The sequence below is a fragment of the Lycorma delicatula genome, chromosome 3 (genome assembly GCF_047948215.1).
Source record: "Lycorma delicatula isolate Av1 chromosome 3, ASM4794821v1, whole genome shotgun sequence".
Classification (NCBI taxonomy): Eukaryota; Metazoa; Arthropoda; class Insecta; order Hemiptera; family Fulgoridae; genus Lycorma; species Lycorma delicatula.
In genome coordinates, this window is record NC_134457.1 from 15080184 (window position 1) to 15102245 (window position 22062).

A 22062-nucleotide genomic window follows, 5' to 3' on the forward strand; every position below is an offset into this window, starting at 1 on the left:
TTGCTGACTACATATTGTGAAACCAAAACACACGAGTACATTCTGCTATAGTAAATGTTTCAATTTTTAACAGCACTGTTGACAGCGCTGGTGGTCGAATTCAGTACTAATAAATTATGTGAGTCAAAATTTGATGTATTTTGCTATGAAATGAGACCTCAACTGAATTGGTGAATTATCTCAATAAATTTTTCTATGCTTTTAAAGTTGTAAAGTTCTTTATGAATCACTTGGTATTATACTCTCGGTTCTACTGTATTCTGTTGCTTCTTCTTTGCCCCTTATTTTTACTTTGTGTTATAATTCTTTAACTCCCTGATCAAAAATCCTTCTTATCTTACCACCTTGCTTCACTAATTTGTCTAAACTTTCACTTGTACAGTATTTAAAGATTTGATATTAATCAACTTCACTATTTGACTAAAAGAACATCATGATTTTTATACTTTTCCCTCCTCTTGAGTACCCCTACCAAGAAACGGAATCAGGTTACTCTTATTTCCAGAATATTTTACCCAAGAACACCATTATCCTTCCTTTTAAAAAAGTGGTTCAAGGAACAACAAAGCAGGACATTCATAGTAGATTTTTAATTTATGGGGTTAGAAGTGATGTGACCTCATATGATCAGTAACTGCTTTCTGAGGTAGAATGTACTTTATTTAAATATTGCATAGTTTTGGAATATCTTTATCGGACTGATCCAAGAAGAGCATGTGATCATCAAGAAGAGAAATAAATATAAGCTGGTATGTTTGCTTGTTTATGTTCCAGTAATATCAAAACAACTGCAGCAGTTTTAATGAAAGAAAGGGACCAAATGACTTGTTTCAAACATGTGAAAGAGTTTAAAATGCAAGTTTCATTACAGACGGTTTTTTTTTCTTAAATGTAACTAATCAGTCTACTCTATAATTAATAAAAGAAAATTAATTTTATAAATAAATGAATTGTATGGTCCCATAACAGTACTATGAAAATAATCAGTTATAAAGATTAAAATAAATATGTTAAATTGCTTTAAACTGAATCACTGTTAAATATCCTTTTAATAGGTTGGAATCTGGATTAAAAAACAAAGAAAAACAAACGACCAAACATTTAAAAGGATGTACATATAACATAATTTGAATGTTTGTTTAATAAATTTTGAATTTTCATCAGTATGTCTTATGAGCGATATTAAAATAAAATGTTGGACCAGATCAAAGAAAAACTTTTTTAACCTTTATTTAGTATTTCTAAAGACTGTACAGCCATTTCTTGGAAACAGGAATTCCACTTCAGAAACCTTTTCCTCATCTTCCACCATAAAAAAAAATTATTTATACTGTCAATAGATGTGTTACCTTAATTTAGCAATGATAAACAGCAGAGATTTTTTATAGTAAAATCTTTTGTTAAGTTCATCACCTTAATGTAGAATATGCATTAAAATAAACATTTATCTAAGTTTGTGTTTATACATGTTCATATGCAAATTATTTAATTAACAAAATGCATCTTTTATAAATAATCGTTTATAAAGATGTTAATGAACAAAACTTCTAATGATTAAACAGTATCACTGCTGATCAGCAATTATGACAACTGTTTTGTGCTGCAGAAGAACAATTATTTAAATCCGAGTAAAAATTTAATTTGAATTTAAATGTCTTTATTAATAGTGAAAATTATATAGCTGGGGTTACATTAACAGCTGCACTGTAATTTGGTTGTAGTATAAAATTACTAGATATCAGATCTAAATAGAAATTTTAACTGTCATTAAAATGCAGTTTTTACACACCTAGAAAGATGTATTTGTTTTTTAATCTCGTTCCAATCTGTCAGATGTACATACATCAAAATAAATCAGAGATCAATATAATACCTTAACAATGGAAAAATAATACTATAATTTCAGTCCTTCAGAAAGGAAAGGCAAAAGGTGAAAATGACATACATCAGTTTGTAAATATAAAAAATTTGTCTATGTATGTACAGAATACACAGATAAATAGGTCTGTTGGATTAAAACAGTAGCGATCAGTTTGTAAATTTTATTTAAATTGTGATTTTATTTAAAATTATATTATAGTATTAACATTATATTATAGTATTACCCAGAATATTGTTTTATTTTGGTTGTGTGTTATTTATGTTAAGATATTGTTGAGTTAAGTGTTTTTGTTCATTTCTATTTTCTCTGGTATCAGATATAAACATTTGAGAAGTTATCTCTAAAGTAAAGACCATTTCATTGTAAAAACATTTATTCTGAAAATTTAAAATATATTCTTTATTTCTCTCAAACTACATACCTTATATTGTATAAATTAATTTCCAATTTAAAAAGTGTAAATCCTAATACTTTCGGAGCTGTTACTTCATCTTCAGGGATTTTCTGAAAGATGTTAATTTAAATTCAAATCAATAATCGTTTTTAAATTAAACTGATACGTTCATAATAGCTAGACGGTCACCTAGAATAAAATTAATCCGTACGTCAATAAGACAGAAACGTCACGTTTGTAATATGTTTGTGACTATTATCTAATAATAGTATTAACTAATATCTAATAATAGTCACAAACATGATGTTACTGTCTTACTGACATGAATTAATTTTACTCTTGACTACAGACTATTATGAACATAAAAGTTTAATTTAAAAATGATTATTGATTTGAATTCAAATTAACATCTTTTAGAAAATCCCTGAAGCTGGAGTAACAGCTCCATAAGTACTAGGATTTACACTTTTTAAATTGTTAGCAAGTAGAAACTTAACTTATACAATTGTATTAATACCAATGGTGTCAAATGCTTAGTAAATTAAATCTGTACCTCACATTACTTCTCTATATAATCGTCACATGAATTAAGACATTTTTCGTAGTGATACACCAGCTTCAATATAGGGTATATTGAAGCTGGTGTATCGCTTCAACAAGAGTCGTCGTATTCTTCTGCCGCTAGTCCATTTAGCCACTGATTAACAGCATTTATAAACTCATCATCACCCGCGAACTGCTTACCACTCAAAAGTTCTTTCAATTTCCCAACATGTGGTAATCAGAAGAAGCTAAGTCCATACTATATGGTGGGTGATCGTAATTTTCCCATACAAATGTTCTCAGAAAATCACGTGTCCCGCAACATGTGGACGTACATTACCATGCAGCAGCACGGCGTCATCGGGTCAGCCGCCCACATCGCCGATTTTGAATGGCTCGCCGTAACTTACGTAGAGTTTCGTAGGCTTCTGCATTTATAGTCGTTACACATGGCATGAAATAGACCCAGCAGTATACCAAACCGATTCCAAAAGACTGTGGCCAACAGTTTGCGTCCAAATGGCTGTGGCTTGACCTTTATTGGTCTGGTTGGTGATTGAGGATGACACCATTTACTTGACTGCCATTTTCTCTGTGGCGTGTAACACAAAATACATGTTTCATCGCCGATAACAGTTGAATTAAGGAAATCACCACTTTTCTGTGTAGCGCATAAAAAATTTCAAAGCAGATTCCATTCGGATTTTTTTGTGACATTCAGTTAAGGCACCCAACATGCATGAACCTTTCTGAAGCCTAAATGGTCGTCAACAATGCGACCAATAACAGCTCTCGAAATATTAGGAAAAAGATGGGCCGGGTCGGAAATCACTGAGAGATCTTTTCTGATTTCATCTTGACGCGTTTCAACAAGTCCTTTATTAGATTATCCCCGAACGTTCATCATGCTCATTTATTCTGTTATTTCTAAATCTTTCATACCATTTTCGGACGTTTTTTTCATTCATTACATTATCACTGTACACAGTAACCAACTGCCTATGAATTTCAGCCAGCCTAATGTTTTGAAGATTTAAAAAATGTATGAACACGTATTTCACAGTCGGCAGTGGCATCGATTTTCCTATTCATTTTACAAGGTAATAAATAATTCAAGGTAATAATTCACATGTAATCAAAGATATCACAATGCGACAACTTACAGATAACAATGCAGTGTGTACATTACTAGCATGGCCATGAATGACACAGGTTCGCTAATCTTAAGGAGAGAAATTTCCTGTGGTGTTTACTTTAGAGATATCCCTCATAATATGAGATTGCATATTTGGCCCTTACTTTCTTTGTGTAATGTTATGTTATCATTATGTCACGTTTAATGTAAGATTGTTACCAGGAAATTGATGGAATAAAGAATTAAAGACAAATATAAAAAAAGAAGAAAGTTAGTATAGACATAAATATATCAGTTTAAGTACAAAGAAACAAGAACATGTAATAATAAAAGAAATAAAGCTAACAAATTAGTGAAAAGGCTCAAATTGAGAAATGGAAAAAATTTGAGAGATTAGTAGTTTAAAAATAATAAACAATATTTTCTAATATATTATATGAAATACAAAGAAAGAAAAAAGTAAAGAATATCATAAATGAAAGGAAAAAATTGATCTTAAGAAAATATTGAAAGTAGCAGAAAGTAATAAAAGAAATTTGAAAAGGAAAAAGAAATATGTAAGAAGAATATGGAGGGCAATGATAAAGTTGGAGCAACTATATATGAGATCTAAAAAGATATAAATTTATGATAATAATGTGAAAGGCACCGACAAGTGACCACATCACTCCTGATGAATGTGAAGAAGTATGGAGTAGACCGGATCAATTAATCATAGAGCAGTTTGTCTTTCATCACTAATGTTAGAAAAATACATTCTAAAATAATGAAAAGAAGACTATGATAACAGGGAGGAAGTCAAGATGGAAGAAGAGCAAAGTATATTTAGAGATAGTTGGGACATATGTTACAGTAAGAATACTAACTAAGAGATCTCTACATTTTTTTTTTATTATTATATGAATAAGAACAAAAAATACCCCATTGAATTAAAATTAAATCAATTATTTAATCTTACAGAGCAAATCATTAATACTGAAAGGGTAGACATGAAATTTCAGAACACAATGAAGAAGACAATGCCATTGTATCATCTGCTGAATAAAAATGGTTGGAAAGCAGAATTATCAGAGACACAAAAATAAGGATATTCAAATCTGTCTGCACCAATATTATTGTGCAGTTACAAAAGTGTTCTGCACAGTTCATAAAAAGGTACACCTGTAAATTAACAGTAAAAGTGACAAGATATCTAAGGAAAATAAGCAGAAGAACAAGAAGAGGTAGATGAAAAAATAATAGGATCAGAGAGGCTGTATAAAGATAAGGATTTAAAAAAGAGATAAAGTAAAAAAATCCTAGATGACTTTGGTTGCATAATATAAACTAAAGCTGGGTAATGAAGGAGTTGTTTAATCCAAAAAGCAATGAAAAAAGAAAGATATGACTAAGATTAGGATGACAGTAATATTTTAAGATCAGGACAAAATATTTTCATCATATCCAACATAGAAAGGAAGAAATAAGGTGAGAACAGAAAATGAAAAGGAAGATGACTCAAGATACATTAAGAAATGTTCATTCTCATCATCATCATGATAAAATAAAACATTTTTATGCTCAATAATCTAATTATTGATATATTATATTTTTATTTTTTAAACTGCGGATGTAACAGGAAGTCCAACTACTCGATATGCCTCAGCTATTAATTTTTGTGTAATCCCTTAATAAGAAAGTCCAAGACAGTCCCAAAGGCAGATTCACCTACTATACTCTAGTAAATAAGCAGTTGCCCCTATTATCTACCTAACACAGCATTATAGATGATGCCAGCAGACCAATTGAAATAATTCCCATGATTCCTGCTCAAGGAAGAACAGGTAAAATATATGGAGGTGTGCGGTGGAAGGCACAATCCACCCGGAGGAGTGCTGTTACTGATAAAGGTAGTTTACAATCTTGTCAAAAATAATAGTTCTACTTTATTATGGTAGATTACAATGATAGAAGATTATGATCCATTTTTCATTATCTCTATGTAACACAATTTTGTATTTTATTGTATGTATAAATATAATAAAACTGCACTTGACTGCATGAAAATTGTTTTATATAATTTTATTCCAAACAATTTAATAAAATCAGTTTAACACATGTACATACTCACTCACTTTCTCTTTCCTCTCTTTATTTTTTTCACACTCTTATACAAAGAAAATATAGTTAAACTTTAGTTCTACTGAGAAGTCATAATTTCACAATGTCTATAACTGTTGATTTTATTTTTTCAGTTTTTGACAAGTACAGTGAAGTTATTGGTATTATTATTACAGTTCCCAACAGTGTTAAAAGATATGGAAAAGAGGGTGAAGTGACTCCAAATTCAAAATACCGAAAATTCACAATTATTATCGTCATTTACTACTTTTCATACTGTATATTTTTCTATGTGAATATTAACTAAATGATTCTATACTTCAATTGCATAATATTAAATTAATGGATGTAATAAACATATTCTAATAAAAGAAAATATATCTTGTTTTTATTTATCAAAGTTCTTTCAACATAACTATATGTTTGGCTATTACCAAATGTTATACTTTTAAATTTAAGTATTAACTTTAAAATAACATTTCAAAATGGCTTAAAAATTTTGTGTTAGCAGTTCAAAAAATTATTCACTGAATCATACCATCTTGCTTTGACATGTCTTAATAAAATATTGTGCTTGTCATTATTATTAAATATTTATTATGCTTATGATTATTCTCATCTGAAGAATATCATCACTAGAGACTCCCTCAAAAAATCAGAACAAGTTTTCAAGAAAAAAATGGGCTGTCACATCATTGTTTGCTGCCCATAAGGAGTATGAATCATGTAGACAGATATTTAAAAAATGTTAAATGTTAACTTAACCACCTGTTTATAAAGTTTCTCTACAAATTTATTTAAAAGACTAAAATAAGTTTCTTTTACATTAATATTACCCTATCAATGAATTTTTAACTATTAAAAAACCCTGAATTCTCTGCATCCCATTCAACATTTATATAAATATGTAATGAAACAATTTTCATTAATGTCCTCCAAATTGTGAATTTTTTTTTCTATTTATATTTTTATATTTAGTACTTCATATAATTTGCCTTGCTTCATATAATAAAAACTTAAGAATTGCTAATAAAAAAATAAAAATCTGTAACCATATGTGAATTTCAACTGTTAAACAATCATCCTCAGTCAAATATAAATACTATAAACAAGCGTAAAAATAAAATAAAATAAATGAGTAAAACAAAAACAAATTACCAAACAAAATAAATACCAACAGCCATAAATTAATACTTTTTTTAAATTCCTGAATTTATAAAATAAAACTAAAAACAACATGTCAAAATAGAGCAAAATTTTTTGTAAGCATATTTCAGTCCAAAAATACTTTGTTTCACACATAACTGCAAAAATCCTTTTCCCAAACCTTTACAAAACTTTTAATTAATACCCTACTGCAATTATGTAGATCTTAATCACAGCGAAAATTTTGTATTTAACTTAAAGAACTTCAATTATTGGATCCCAAAGGTGTATTTCCATTATTACCTAACAACTTCTTTGTTCTTGTATTTTTTTTTAATTTTTAATTAACTATCAAAAACTACTGTTTTACGTATTTCGGAATAAAAATTTTTTTTTAATTGTTCATTCAATTAAAAATAATATACATTGTTCAACAATACAATAATTATTTTTCCGTTTAAGTTTACTAGTTATCCAATCCTATTATAATATTAATTATAAACATTTTTTTTAAATGTTAGTTTCTAATAAATTTATTGTATGTCTAACTTTGAAGCAACATTAGGCCAGAATTGACATGTCCTGACCCCATAGGGAAAGACACCCTCCATGTGAATTGTAATTCTGTGTTTCAGTACTTTTTTTGGTACGTGTGACTGTGTGTGTATATTCGGTTATGGTATGATTATTCTAATTTATTGTGCAATTTATTTAATGTGCGATTATTACTAATTATTGTGAGATTTGATAGTGTAATCAGCCTTTATGTGTGTGTATTCAAATAGTTTATCAATTTGGCTGATGATTCAGGGACATCTTTTAATAACCACAGAAAAGGGAAACAATTGTAAAGTGATGAAAAGAAATAGTTTTATTCAAATTCAATCAACTGCTGGAGAAGAATCCTACGTTGGTTAAAAGGAAGTAGTGAAACTTACTTCTGAATTAACTGGTGTGTCGGTTAATAGTATTAATAGATTACAAACTAAAATAAATAGGAAAGGAAAGGTAGAAACTCCTGGTAAAAACAGAAAACATGAAAAACCTGTACTAGGAAAATGAGATGAATTTGAAAAAGTGTACATAATTTCTTTTTTTTAAATAAAATACCAACTTTAAAAAATTGCTGGCTGTGATAGACTGTCACAAGAGTTTACCAAAGATTAGATACACTAGCTTGTACTGTTGTCTATGGATTTTAAGAAATAAAAAAAGTGTAATTGTTTCAAGAAGAGATCATAATTTGATGGCATAATTATTTTTTAAAAAATAGCAAATTATAGAAAAACAGATACAAATATATTTTATTTGGATGAAACGTAAAATGAAGCCACACCACTTCAAGAATTTGATGTTACATGACAGTTACATCGGTAAAAACAGCATTTCTGTCAGGTTTAAACAGGTGCCTGCAACCTCCAAAAAAATAAACGAAAGCTATTAATTACGGTACTTATTGGCAATGAAAATGGATTTTTAGAGGGTGGATACTTTCTGAATCCAAAAAATCTGGAGACTACCACGATGACATCAACGGAAATATTTTTAGGAAGTAGTTCGAAAATGTATTGTCGTTATTGCCCGAAAATAGTATTAACGTAATGGACAATGTACCATTGCGTAAAACTGGAAAATATTCCAAACAGTTCGTGGAAGAAATGTATAAACGTATAAAATGTAAGACGTTAAAATTCTGCTTGAAAAAAAGTATGAACGAGGTATCAACTGATTAGTGGAAACAGTGCGTGAAACATGTTACAGAAGAAATGAAAATATGGTACTTAAATAATACTCTAAATAATAATACTTAAATAAATAAATAAATAATACTCTAATGTAATACTTACATCATTTTCTTGATGTTGTTGTTGATGAACTAATAATTAAAGTTAGAGATGATTTGTCGTCAACGCCAACTTCTGGGAATGATGAAGAATCGGATATAATGGAGGGAATCCAGGGTTTGTCGAACACTTTCAGAATAAGGTAAGCAATTTTCTTAGCGTTTCAAAGTGGTAAGGTTTTGTTCAAGTTATATATTTTACCTATTAAATTATTTTTAATAGTATGGTAATTATTGTTTTGAATATATTGTTTTCGTAGGTTTTATTATATTAAAAATTTTGTGAGGAATTAAAAAGTTATAAGTTCAATATACAATTAAGTATAAATTAAATAGATAATTATAATTAAATTAATTGTAAAATGATTATTAAATTTTGTGAGGAAGAAACTTGTAAGTTAAGTATTTTTTAGGCATACTGTTCCACAGCGTTCTGTCGTCTGCAGTTTGTTTATGCGTTATCTCCTTTTTTCTTATTCCTGTTTAGCCTACAGAAAGTACGGTTGAAGTATTACTTCAGAGGATGAATGAGGGTGATATGTATGAGTGTAAATGAAGTGTAGTCTTGTACATTCTCACAATTCGACCATTCCTGAGATGTGTGGTTAATTGAAACCCAACCACCAAAGAACACCGGTATACACGATCTAGTTTTCAAATTTGCTTTACTAGGACTTGAACGCTGGAACTTCCGAGTTTCCAAATAAGTAGATTTGAGAAGACGCGTTCACCACTAGACCAACCCGCTGGGCTGATATCTTATTGGAATGAACAGAGTGTCTTCTGTACTTATAGACAGCTAAGTATACTCCTTTATTATAGTTTCAGTTTTTCGTACTGTTAGCCTTACAAATCCTAGATTCTCTATAAATTAATTTATGGAATTTTTTTTTCTGGTTTAATTTTGTATGAATTGTTTCCAAGGGCAAAAGCAAACTTTCTTTATAAAACTACAGCAAAGTTTTATATTAAGTTTTCTATTTCAAATTTTTTTTAACTTATGCTATATTAAAAGGAATGTGCAATTTTTATACATGCTTTAATCAATCCTTTCAGTTATTCTAAAGTCTTTTTACTGTCTTTCAAATTTTTTTCATTAATTCTTTTGTGTATGCTGTCAGTGGTTTCTTTTTAAAGCCATCGAATTTAGCAGTATCCTCACTCAATACAATCCATTTCCCTATGATAAGACAATGAAAAATAGACACCTGATTTATTCTGAAAACCATAGCGTTGAAAACTGTCATCAATATATGGATTTTTTTTGTTAAAAATCAAATCTGATTTTATTTTTTTCACTAAGCAGTTTTAAATTCAAAAACAATAACAACTAATTATAATTAGTTTAATTGATTATAATTATCAATTAATTTAATTGATAAATTTATATCTTTTTTAATATGATTTAGTTTCTTAAAGAAATTTTGAGATGAGAAGGATCAAAAATAGTATACCATTTACATATGTCAATCAAAAAAAAAATTTATTAGCTTGCACTTGGTCTCTCAAATGAAATTAGAAAGGGGTTTCTTTTCCATTTCATTGACTATTTCAGTGTTATATTAATCTTTAGATCCTTAGTGTCTTAAAATTTTATAAATCCTATTATTATTTTAATCACTGTTAACCAAGATCACAACGATGTTACAATCTACTTTTAAACAAAAATCCTTATTGATTAATTTATTTTTGTTTTCTTTCAAATTGTAACCGGTTTAGAACAGAATTTAAAAGTTGGAATATTGCTGAAGAAAAAGAATTGAACTTGAATATTCTATGAAAAGGCTCACCAATAAATCAGGTTAAATGTGTTGTAAGTCTATGAAATCATCAAAATCTTTTGATCTTTATAGCTTTAGCACTGATATGTGAAATACTGGAGATAATGCCTAGTTTCTTCTGATGAAACTTAGATTTTTCAACAAAAAATCTTATAAACTTAAAATTTAAAGTCATGATGATTTTTAAAAAAGCTGACAATGCAGTTGTTCTTGACGCACAACTTAATTTAAAATATTTATCATTTTATTTAAATAGAATATTTTTTTGAATTATTCTAACAAAAGTGTGCACATATACCGTACTTAATTCATGCGGGTTTGGTGGTACTAACCAGTCACGGTCGACACTAACTAATCTAATGTAATGTTACAATTTACATAGAACAAATTTCGCTCGTACTGTTAGCAGAATGATGTAGTCGCGATGCTTAATGCACTAGGTATAAAATCAACTGAGTTTGAGACTCAGCTAGACCGAGTTACTTTTTTTACACTTAAAATATTATTAATTTATTTAATTCTACCATTCACCTGTGACGTCACAACATAGCAGACGATTACAACAGTATTTTTTGTAGGGGGGTGCAACTTTCAAAAACTTTTTTTACCAATAAATTTTTTTTAAAATTGTGCCTAAGAAAAATATGGCCGCAGTTAGTTGAAACCTCAAGATACTGAGGTTGATCTTGCTCTACAGCCTCATCTCCTTTACCTTTTAAGTTGAAAATTTAATGGCATCAATACCTCATATATAGAAGTAATCTCACCATGTTTGGTTACAATCGGTCCAGTAGTTCTGAATATATATGGTGATTTAGAGACCAATACCGAACACACACACACCTGCACATACATATGAACATTATCATCTGGAAAATTTCCATCCAGTTTTTTTGGGTTTCAAGACTTCAAGATCCAGTGAAAACCGCATATACCGAAATTGGGCCGATTACAATACTTTCCCTTCTAGAGCTACAGCGCTATCCAGATGGGAAAGTAAAGGGTGATTGGAACACGTTTCAACATGATAAACAGGGTTCAACATGATTTCTATCAATCCTGTTGGGTTCAATATAATTACAAACAACAATGCCAATAATATATCCAGTTCAGAGGGTGTAATTATTTGAAAAGTTTCTACCAACTGAGATTTTCAGTAAAGTTGCAATCAACTCTCTTATTAGATATTTAAAAAAAGAAATTTACTGTATATCCCATTAATGGCAAAATTTGTAAACTGTTCATGAGAACAATTTACAGCTTTTGCAGTCTTATTTTTTTGATGGATCTCAAGATCCCATATGGTATGACAAATGTAAAAATAAATAAATAAAAACAGAACATGGTGTGCCTTACCTTAATTCGGTTTCTTTAATTATCTACCAGCAATTCAGATTTTAAGTATTTATGTGCATACTGATAATTGTGAAATTGTTTAAAAAAATAATGATTCTAATAGAAACTTGCTTCATATAAAATTAAAACAATATTATGAAAAGGCAAATATTTGGTTTTTAGTGAATTGTTTAAAAAATAATTAAGCAACTAAATAATAGTGCGAAAACATTCTTACAATTTTTGAATTTTTTTTTACATAGATTAATGGGATAAAATCACAAAAATGGCATGGTCAAAAATCTCCAAAATTCTTGATTGCGGTGAGAAAAATATGAAATAAGGACATAATATATACTTAATGTTTTTTCATGCTTTATATCTTACTACATAAATGGAAACCTCCTTACCAACCTTTAGAAAGAATTGTTTGTTTTAGACACAAAAAGGAATAGTTGATAGGGTTGAAAGGAATTAACCTGACAATATCAGCTAAAGTCTTTTATTAAAAATAAAATCTTGTTTTACATAGTACTACTTATAAAAATTAATTTTTACACTTGCAGAATTTGTTTTCCTATCCTCCATGTTTATTACTTTAGCTGAGATTTCTGCTTTATCAAGATACTTTGTCAGAAAAGGCCAGCAGTGAATTGCATAACTTTCCCAGCTACACCAATCAAGTTATGCAATTCATTTTTGAGCTCTATTTTTTTTTTATGATAAAATAATTCAAAAATTTTCAATTAGCCAGCCAGCTTCAGTTATTTTTTCACTTAGATATTTAAAAAAATCATGTATAGTAATAAACTTAAATGTTGTTGATTGAAATTTTTTTAATTAAATTTTAAAAAACTAGTTGTTTGATTATATTTAAAATTTTTAATTTAAATTTTGATTTTTGAAACCAAGATACACAACAAAATAAAGCAATTACCAAAAATTTTAGTATTAGTATATTAGCATCAAAATTTTGATTTTTCATCGCAGTGAAAAATGTTTTTACTTTTTGAAAATTTGGGAGCTCATGCATTAGGAGGGGATTTATCATATTGATTAAAATATTCACTAAAATTGATTTTAAATAAACTAGAATTAAATTTACAATTTTTTTTAATTTGGGATCTCTGTCATCAGGGTTGAGGTATTAAGTTATTTTAGTGGAATTATATTGTACAAAATATCATTTGAGCATTAAAAATGTAAAATTACAAGAAAAGTTTATTTTCATTTGGGGCTTCTGTTCTCAAGGAGCATTCAGATAAAATTAATTTTTAAGAAAATAATCTTTAAGTGATAAAAATAAATTGAAAAAACAAACTTTAAATTTTAAAAAAAAATACAAAATACTGCCATAATTCTAAATAAACAAAATTGTAATTTTCTAAGAAGGGAATGAAAATATGTGGCAAATGTTTTTTTTTTCAAGAAATACCAGAGGAAAAGGGTTACCAAAAAATTAAGATTTTACATTTTAAAAGCAATGGGTAATTTGGGTGATGGTTTTAAATTAATTTTTTTTTAAATAGTAATTTTTTAAATATTTTTTTTTCTACAGACTACTGAAGTGGGATAGGCAACAAATTTTTATAGTGGTTCGAAGGCCTTTTGATGTAGAAAATGTAGATGCAAAAAACTCCATTAACTCCTATTCTGAAATAAATAAAGTTAAAAAATAAAAAGTACAGAGTGTGTCACGAAGTTTTCCGGGACATTCATAACCTACTCTACTCATGAAAATAATGGAAAAAGTTCTTTTAAATACGAGAGGTGGATCAAAAAGTTAGTTTCACCCTTGCTGTGTTCTTGAACTGAAACAGGTATATTATTGTTTTGTGGCGGCAGTACTGGTTGTTTTGTTGTCTTCACATTCCCCCAGCAGCAGTTCTGTATGACATTCAATACATGTGTAGTATCATTGTCAATATGGCTTATCCTTTAGAGATTTCATCCAGCATAGAAGTGCATTCAATAATCTGATTTTTGTGGGCAAAAATTACAATTGTTGTAAAGTTCAACGCCAAATTGTTGAGGTATACAGTGAGAATGCAGTGTCACACCGAATGATCACAAAATAGTGCCAAACGTTCAGAAACGGAAGAACAAATGTGAGTGACAAACTGCATGCTAGGTAATCTTCAACTGCAAACACAACAGGTAACGTGGAACACGAGAGTGAAATGATTTTGAGAAACTGGCGCACTAAAATTACAGATTTCAAGTGAACGTAACATCAGTTACGGTAATGTGTTTGTGATTATTCATGATCACCTTGGTTACCGTAAGATGTGTGCACAATGGGTGCCACATCTATTGACTGACAACCACAAACATGGATGGTTTACGTCTGCTCTTTCTTTTCTTTAACTTTATTCCAGGACTAGTCCACAGTTATGAAACAAATCATCACAGGGGATGAGAGCTGGTTGCTTCATTACACTCCTGAGACTAAATGAGCATCACATGAATGGAGATATAAAAATTTGCCGCAGCCAAAAAAAGTGAAAACATCCCATGTTCAAAAGGTTATGCTAAGGTTTTTTCAGTCTTTTTCTAATCTTAGGGTGTTGTTTACAGTGAATTTATGCCCCAAGGAGCAACAATCAATGGCGAATATTACGTGAGACTTTAAAAAAATTGTGTAAAGCCATTAAACATTGAAGAGACTCGAAATATTGAGTGATGGGGTTGTTTTTCTTCATGACAACACTACTCCTCATTCAGCCTCATGTGACAAAGGAGTTACTGCAAAAATTCAAGTGGAAAGTGTGGTCTCATCCGCCTTACAGCCCTGACCTAGCACCCTGCGACTATCACCTGTGCAGTCCTCAAGCGAGATCTGGGAGGGGAGCATTTTGCTAATGATGATGAACTTAAGGAAGTGATCCTTAAATGGTTGAAAAAATTGGACGAAATTTTTATGAGAATAAAATTTAAAAACTTGTCACAAGGTATGAAAAGTGTTTAGAAAAACTTGGTGATTATGTCGAAAAATAGTCAAAAATATATGGTATTTGTTCAATAAAAAAAAAAAAATTGCCTTATAAATATGTGTTTGTTTCATAGAGGCGGTGTAACTTACTTTCTGATCGTCCTTTTCTGATGTTCTAAAATTCTTCGTTGGCAAAGTACAGCTAGTGAAAGATTTTGCTCAGATTTCAGCTACCCCAGCTGAAGTCTGGGGTTGTACTGAGATTTTTAGGATGTTAATTAAGGAGCAAAATTAATGTTTTCTAATGGTTTTTGACCCAAAAATTGAATAAAATAAAACCAGAATCGTATTTGCAGCAGTTTTTGAGAAATCTGGGGTAAAAACCAATAAATTAAGGTAAAAAAAAAACCAGTGTTTTTTACGTTTGACCTATAATAACTTTGTTAAATGGGTAATAAACACAGAAAATGTATAAATAAAACTTGTAGAGAAATTAATTCTGAACAAAATGATGTAAGATAATTTGAATAAAACAAAGAAAAGTTAGAAAAATTCAAATTTTATTTAAAAACTAACTACATTACTATATTTATCAGAAAAGTACTTATTTAATGTAAACAAAAAAACAAATTCTTTTTTGGTGATGTGAGAAATATGTAAAAACAAAATTTACTGTTAAAAATTAAAAAAAAAACTGGAAATTACACTACAATATTGTAAATTTTTTTTTTTTTTTCTTCAGTCATTTGACTGGTTTGATGCAGCTCTCCAAGATTCCCTATCTAGTGCTAGTCGTTTCATATCAGTATACCCTCTACATCCTACATCCCCAACAATTTGTTTTACATACTCCAAACGTGGCCTGCCTACACAATTTTTCCCATCTACCTGTCCTTCCAATATTAAAGCGACTATTCCAGGATGCCTTAGTATGTGGCCTATAAGTCTGTCTCTTCTTTTAACTATATTTTTCCAAATGCTTCTTTCTTCATCTATTTGCCGCAATACCTCTTCATTTGTCACTTTATCCACCCATCTGATTTTTAATATTCTCCTATAGCACCACATTTCAAAAGCTTCTAATCTTTTCTTCTCAGATACTCCGATCGTCCAAGTTTCACTTCCATATAAAGCGACACTCCAAACATACACTTTCAAAAATCTTTTCCTGACATTTAAATTAATTTTTGATGTAAACAAATTATATTTCTTACTGAAGGCTCGTTTAGCTTGTGCTATTCGGCATTTTATATCGCTCCTGCTTCGTCCATCTTTAGTAATTTTACTTCCCAAATAACAAAATTCTTCTACCTCCATAATCTTTTCTCCTCCTATTTTCACATTCAGTGGCCCATCTTTGTTATTTCTACTACATTTCATTACTTTTGTTTTGTTCTTGTTTATTTTCATGCGATAGTTCTTGCGTAGGACTTCATCTATGCCGTTCATTGTTTCTTCTAAATCCTTTTTACTCTCGGCTAGAATTACTATATCATCAGCAAATCGTAGCATCTTTATCTTTTCACCTTGTACTGTTACTCCGAATCGAAATTGTTCTTTAACATCATTAACTGCTAGTTCCATGTAAAGATTAAAAAGTAACGGAGATAGACTCCGTTATCGGACTCCCTTTCTTATTATGGCTTCTTTCTTATGTTCTTCAATTGCTACTGTTGCTGTTTGGTTCCTGTACATGTTAGCAATTGTTCTTCTATCTCTGTATTTGAATCCTAACTTTTTTAAAATGCTGAACATTTTATTCCAGTCTACGTTATCGAATGCCTTTTCTAGGTTTATAAACGCCAAGTATGTCGGTTTGTTTTTCTTTAATCTTCCTTTTACTATTAATCTGAGGCCTAAAATTGCTTCCCTTGTCCCTATACTTTTCCTGAAACCAAATTGGTCTTCTCCTAACACTTCCTCCACTCTCCTCTCAATTCTTCTGTATAGAATTCTAGTTAAGATTTTTGATGCATGACTAGTTAAACTAATTGTTCTGTATTCTTCACACTTATCTGCCCCTGATTTCTTTGGTATCATTACTATAACACTTTTTTTGAAGTCTGACGGAAATTCCCCTTTTTCATAAATATTACACACCAGTTTGTATAATCTATCAATCGCCTCCTCCCCTGCACTGCGCAGTAATTCTACAGGTATTCCATCTATTCCAGGAGCCTTTCTGCCATTTAAATCTTTTAATGCTCTCTTAAATTCAGATCTCAGTATTGTTTCTCCCATTTCATCCTCCTCTACTTCCTCTTCTTCCTCTATAAAACCATTTTCTAATTCATTTCCTCCGTATAACTCTTCAATATATTCCACCCATCTATCGACTTTACCTTTCGTATTATATATAGGTGTACCATCTTTGTTTAACACATTATTAGATTTTAATTTATGTACCCCAAAATTTTCCTTAACTTTCCTGTATGCTCCATCTATTTTACCAATGTTCATTTCTCTTTCCGCTTCTGAACACTTTTCTTTAATCCACTCTTCTTTCACCAGTTTGCACTTCCTGTTTATAGCATTTCTTAATTTCCGATAGTTCGTTTTACTTTCTTCATCACTAGCATTCTTAGATCATCATCTTAGCATTCATTGTAAAATAAAAATAAATAATTTCTTTTTATTATTGTCAGAAATACAATAAATTTTTTGAGTGCGGACAATTAATTTCTCAGTTAATTTGTACAATTTATTTAAATCTCCTTTTTTTTTGTTAAAGTCTTTTTTGAATGCCCTCCTGAAGATAGGAAACTTAAGAGACCAATTTTTTTTTTTACTGATCAGTATACTTAAGCTGTTGCAGCATGTATCACAATTAACCAGAAAATATAATAAATTAAAAATTAAGTAGAGGTACATTTACCATCTGAATTACTGATAATGTTCAAATTGTAGTGGTTCATTAATTAATTGTTTTCTCATTGTTGTTTTTTATTATGAAATGTTTCTCTATATCAAAAGATTTAAATTTGTTATTATTTGTTTATTTCTAGTTGAAAATGTATGATTATTGTCCTAAATATGATCAGGATAATTAGATTTCTGTTTATTACATTTTAATACTAGAACATGTTATTAAAATTATCTTTTTATTTGTTTGTCATTCCTGTAATTTTTTTTCTATTTATATTCAATTTTATAAATGACTGCATTCTTATTAATATTACAGTAAATAATAATATTTTTGGTAGCATTTCTGAAGATTCCAGGTCCAAATCCCGATCAGACTTGGCATTTTTTGATAATCATAGATATTCACTCTCACCTCAATAATTTAATTGAATCAAAATACCTGTTGCTTAAATAATAATTAATATTTAGATTTGTTATTAATAACTTTTTTCCTCTATGAATCATGAGACCTTGCCGTTGGTGAGGGGGCTTGAGTGCTCAGGGATACAGAGTAGCTGGACCGAAGGTGCAACCATATCGGAGAGGTATATGAGAGCCAGACTAAGCAATGATTCCTGAAAGAGGGCAGCAGCTCTTTCAGTAGTTGTTAGGGGCGTAAGTCAGAATGACTTAAACGGCCATATCAACATCACTCAGTCCTCTGAGTACTGCGCAGCTGAAAGCAATGGAAAACTACAGCTGCTTTTTTCCAAGAAAATGTGGCTCTCTGCATTTTCATATAGCAATGATGGAGGCGCCTTCCTTGGTAAAATATTCCAGAGGTAAAATAGTCCCCCGTTCGGATCTTCGGGTGGGGACTACTAAGAAAGGGGTCACCAGAAAATTAAAAAATAACATTCTACGAGTCTGAGCGTGGAATGTTAGAAGTTTAAAAAAGGTTGGTAGGCTAGAAAATTTAAAAAGGGAAATGGGTAGGACAAATGTGGATATAGTAGGAATTAGTGAGGTTCGGTGGGAACAGGAAGGCGACTTTTGGTCAGGTCATTTTAGAATAATTAACTCGGCTTCAAATAATGGGCAGGCAGGAGTAGGTTTCATAATGAACAAGAAGATAGGGAAGAGAGTAGAGTATTTCAAAACGCATAGCGATAGAATCATTGTAATAAGGATAAAATCAAAACCTAAACCGACAACGATAGTTAGCGCCCATGATGATGATGAGGTAGAGTGTGTATACGAAGAGATTGATGAAGCAATTAAACACGTAAAAGGAGATGAAAATTTAATAATGGTTGGAGATTGGAATGCAAGCATTGGAAAAGGCAAAGAAGGAAATATAGTGGGTGAATACGGGCTTGGCAAAAGGAATGAAAGAGGGGACCGACTTATAGAGTTTTGCACGAAATATAATTTAGTAATTGCCAACACCCAATTTAAAAATCATAATAGAAGAATATACACTTGGAAAAAGCCAGACGATACTGCAAGGTATCAGATAGATTATATCATGGTTAAGCAAAGATTTAGAAATCAACTCGTTGACTGCAAAACTTACCCTGGAGCAGACATTGATAGCGACCATAATTTGGTGATAATGAAATGTAGATTGGGGTTTAAAAATCTGAAGAAAAGGTGTCAGATGAATCGGTGGAATTTAGAGAAGCTTGAGGAAGAGGAGGTAAAGAAGATTTTTGAGGAGGACATCGCAAGAGGTCTGAGTAAAAAAGATAAGGTAGAAAATGTAGACGAAGAATGGGAGAATGTTAAAAAGGAGATTCTTAAATCAGCAGAAGCAAACTTAAGCGGAATAAAGAGAACTGGTAGAAAACCTTGGGTTTCAGACAATATATTGCAGCTGATGTATGAACGTAGGAAATATAAGAATGCTAGTGATGAAGAAAGTAAAAGGAACTATCGGCAATTAAGAAATGCTATAAACAGGAAGTGCAAACTGGCGAAAGAAGAGTGGATTAAAGAAAAGTGTTCAGAAGTGGAAAGAGAAATGAACATTGGTAAAATAGACGGAGCATACAGGAAAGTTAAGGAAAATTTTGGGGTACATAAATTAAAATCTAATAATGTGTTAAACAAAGATGGTACACCAATATATAATACAAAAGGTAAAGTCGATAGATGGGTGGAATATATTGAAGAGTTATACAGAGGAAATGAATTAGAAAATGGTGTTATAGAGGAAGAAGAGGAAGTTGAGAAGGATGAAATGGGAGAAACAATACTGAGATCTGAATTTAAGAGAGCATTAAAAGATTTGAATGGCAGAAAGGCTCCTGGAAGAGACGGAATAACTGTAGAATTACTGCGCAGTGCAGGTGAGGAAGCGATTGATAGATTATACAAACTGGTGTGTAATATTTATGAAAAAGGGGAATTTCCGTCAGACTTCAAAAAAAGTGTTATAGTCATGATACCAAAGAAAGCAGGGGCAGATAAATGTGAAGAATACAGAACAATTAATTTAACTAGTCATGCATCAAAAATCTTAACTAGAATTCTATACAGAAGAATTGAGAGGAGAGTGGAAGAAGTGTTAGGAGAAGACCAATTTGGTTTCAGGAAAAGTATAGGGACAAGGGAAGCAATTTTAGGCCTCACATTAATAGTAGAAGGAAGATTAAAGAAAAACAAACCAACATACTTGGCGTTTATAGACCTACAAAAGGCATTCGATAACGTAGACTGGAATAAAATGTTCAGCATTTTAAAAAAATTAGGGTTCAAATACAGAGATAGAAGAGCAATTGCTAACATGTACAGGAACCAAACAGCAACAGTAATAATTGAAGAACATAAGAAAGAAGCCGTAATAAGCAAGGGAGTCCGACAAGGATGTTCCCTATCTCCGTTACTTTTTAATCTTTACATGGAACTAGCAGTTAATGATGTTAAAGAACAATTTAGATTCGGAGTAACAGTACAAGGTGAAAAGATAAAGATGCTACGATTTGCTGATGATATAGTAATTCTAGCCGAGAGTAAAAAGGATTTAGAAGAAACAATGAACGGCATAGAGGAAGTCCTACGCAAGAACTATCGCATGAAAATAAACAAGAACAAAACAAAAGTAATGAAATGTAGTAGAAATAACAAAGATGGACCACTGAATGTGAAAATAGGAGGAGAAAAGATTACGGAGGTAGAAGAATTTTGTTATTTGGGAAGTAGAATTACTAAAGATGGACGAAGCAGGAGCGATATAAAATGCCGAATAGCACAAGCTAAACGAGCCTTCAGTAAGAAATATAATTTGTTTACATCAAAAATTAATTTAAATGTCAGGAAAAGATTTTTGAAAGTATATGTTTGGAGTGTCGCTTTATATGGAAGTGAAACTTGGACGATCGGAGTACCGGAGAAGAAAAGATTAGAAGCTTTTGAAATGCGGTGCTGTAGGAGAATGTTAAAAATCAGATGGGTGAATAAAGTGACAAATGAAGAGGTGTTGCGGCAAATCGATGAAGAAAGAAGCATTTGGAAGAATACAGTTAAAAGAAGAGACAGACTTATAGGCCACATATTAAGGCATCCTGGAATAGTCGCTTTAATATCGGAAGGACAGGTAGAAGGAAAAATTGTGTAGGCAGGCCATGTTTGGAATATGTAAAACAAATCGTTAGGGATGTAGGATGTAGAGGGTATACTGAAATGAAGCGACTAGCACTAGATAGGGAATCTTGGAGAGCTGCATCAAACCAGTCAAATGACTGATGACAAAAAAAAAATTAATAACTTTATCAAATTTTTTTTTTGTTAATTTTAAATAAATAACCTTAATTAAATCATTTATTATAATTGATAAAAAAATAATACATTATATTAACCACATCATTAGTGGGTAAATATGCTATAACATGGATTTAAAAAAAATTAACTGCCCAATATTTACCTAAATGGATCAAGGGAAACCATGATAGTAAAAGCTTGATCAGAACAGGATAACAAAATACACAATTAGATATAAAATTCAAAATAGATGTCATTAGGGTCTACATAAACCATTTGAAATACAAACGTGCAAAATAATGTTGAGATGAAGACATTAAGATACTAAATACAAAATGTTTTTCAAAATATTTACACATGTTTCT